We start from the raw sequence: 2,238 nt of genomic DNA, 5'->3' as shown, positions 1-2,238 counted from the left end.
TTGCAGGAGATATTTTGTGAGTTTGAATAAGAAGTTCTCATATCACGCACTCTCTATACAAAATAGTCAAGTATCTAGTTTCTTGCTGGTAAAAATTCTGTTGGAAAAAGTTGCACCAGAGCAAGTTTCATCCTTTTGAATAAAGTGAGAAATACTCCCACAACAAAGTTGAACTGATTTCAGGTGGTAAATTTCCTCCACTGTCACAGTGGGAACAWAATGTTTACATATGTCAAAAATACTTAATTAGATAATAGCTTGAGCTAGTAATTAGCTTAAGAGGTATTGCATACTTTAACAATATCTCAGCCAGAAAGTTTTGCACTGTTTGCCTGTTGAAATATTTTATATATTATTAGCAACTGATTTGAATCTTTGAGCAGGTAAAAGCTGCCTCTATGCAGGAATCTAAGCAGTGCACACTGTGCACAGATACATGTCTGGGATTGCCTGCAGACCCATGACTTTGTGAAGAGTCTACCTGAGTGATGCTGTGATTCTGTAAGCTTCCTGRTAGGGATTAGGAAGGGATGGCACTGACCTTGGGCACCCCCATTGAAACTCTGGGGCCCTGACTCAGATTTTGCCCTTTGACTAATGGACAAGCAGTTGTAGCACAGAATACAGGTCTGTGTCATCAGACCAGTGCATTTTATGAGTCAACGGCCACTTGGAAAAGCAAAATTAGTTCTGCTTCTTGAGCCCTTCACACTTTCTTAGGCCTTAGCTTGTTCCATATGACCAGTCCCATCTATGGTGCCACTTGGAAAGTCAGCCTAGGCTTACTCCAGAGAGCACAGAACTATTTTTGCAGGATGACTTAGTGGTGTTCTCTCACCTTTGTTTTCTTTGCTCTGTTTGTGATACCAAAAGGGTCATGTTTGGGGTTGAGCATGAAAAACGGTCACCTTGGATCAAAGGAAGCCTCTGGGAGCGAGGAGAGGAGAGCGGTCACCCGGGCAGCTGATGAAATGCACACACTGGCACTTGACAGGACACCAATTATCCTGTACTTTAATAATAACATGTTAATCATCTTAGAGTCATTATTTGCTCTCAAGCACACACTGTACTCCCATATTGACAYTAAAAAAAAAAATCCCACAAAACTCAAACAAGCAGAGGACAGATCCGTAAGGCAAAACACATTTGAAAACAAAAACGATCTTTTCAGTGAAAAAGGTCTCAGCATCTGCCCTGGAACACCAAAACAGCAGGAAGGTGGTGCAGTTCTGTGCTCCTTCAGGCCAGTCACCCCCAAATACTTTGGGATATAATAGCATAGTATTATTTTCCTTTATTTAATAAAAATGTGAATGTAAAACTATGATTTGGTCTTGGCATCATATGAAGAGACTTTGGTAATGTCAGCAAAAACTTCCCCAACAGCAATATCTTACCTAATGGTTACTCAGGGAAATTGGATTCTGTGATTCATCTTTAAGTGACACTCTCAACTGTGATTTCCAACAGCGTTGTCACTGCCAGTTCCAGTAGCAGCTTTCAGTACTTTTATCTGGACCACTTGYGAGTCAGGTAATAGCTTGAAGTCACTGGCTGCTTTCATGTGTATCACCAAACAGTCCAGAGGCTTTTCATTTTACCTTTTCAAACTACAGGTGAGAGGTGAGTTCTTTGGGAGATTGTAATGGACAGTGTTTCATTCTTGAGGTCTCCATCCATGAATATTCCTTTAAAATGTATCTAAATTTGGATAGGTCTATCTAGCTCCTAGGCAGACTGCACCTTCCCATGGAAGTGCAACTGAGGCCATTTGGCAGAGGTGCTTTCACTGGCACAATACGGCAAAAGAAAGATGGAAAACCACAGCACTCAGCTCTGCCTGCAGCCCAAGCAAAGACAGTGCTAGACATAGTGCTGATGTAGAGGAACTTGCAGGAAGACACGAGGTGCTCAGAAGTTAAATCTGAAAGGAAGAACTTGCTCTGCAAATTCACAAACAGCAAAGAGGTTGTTTTTTAAATTTGTGGTCACCTCAGAGATTGTTCTAGTTAAATACATTAATTACTTTAGTTTATATTATAAAAGCAGACTTTGGCATTTAAAAGTTTTTTGGTGTCTCGGTCTATGGAGGTCTATACAGAGTTACCTTAGATGTTTGGCTGGCCCAAGGTCCTGTCCTGGGGCATTTTTTGGAGTTCACCACACCCTAGCCAAGGCACRTCCAACAGCCAGCCCGGTCCCTGCTATCACTTTATAGGGCACATGAAACATGCA

This window comes from Nothoprocta perdicaria, unplaced genomic scaffold (assembly GCF_003342845.1).
Source record: "Nothoprocta perdicaria isolate Ctin4 unplaced genomic scaffold, notPer1 scaffold_4, whole genome shotgun sequence".
NCBI classification, from domain to species: domain Eukaryota; kingdom Metazoa; phylum Chordata; class Aves; order Tinamiformes; family Tinamidae; genus Nothoprocta; species Nothoprocta perdicaria.
Note: the sequence above shows the minus strand (reverse complement) of the source record.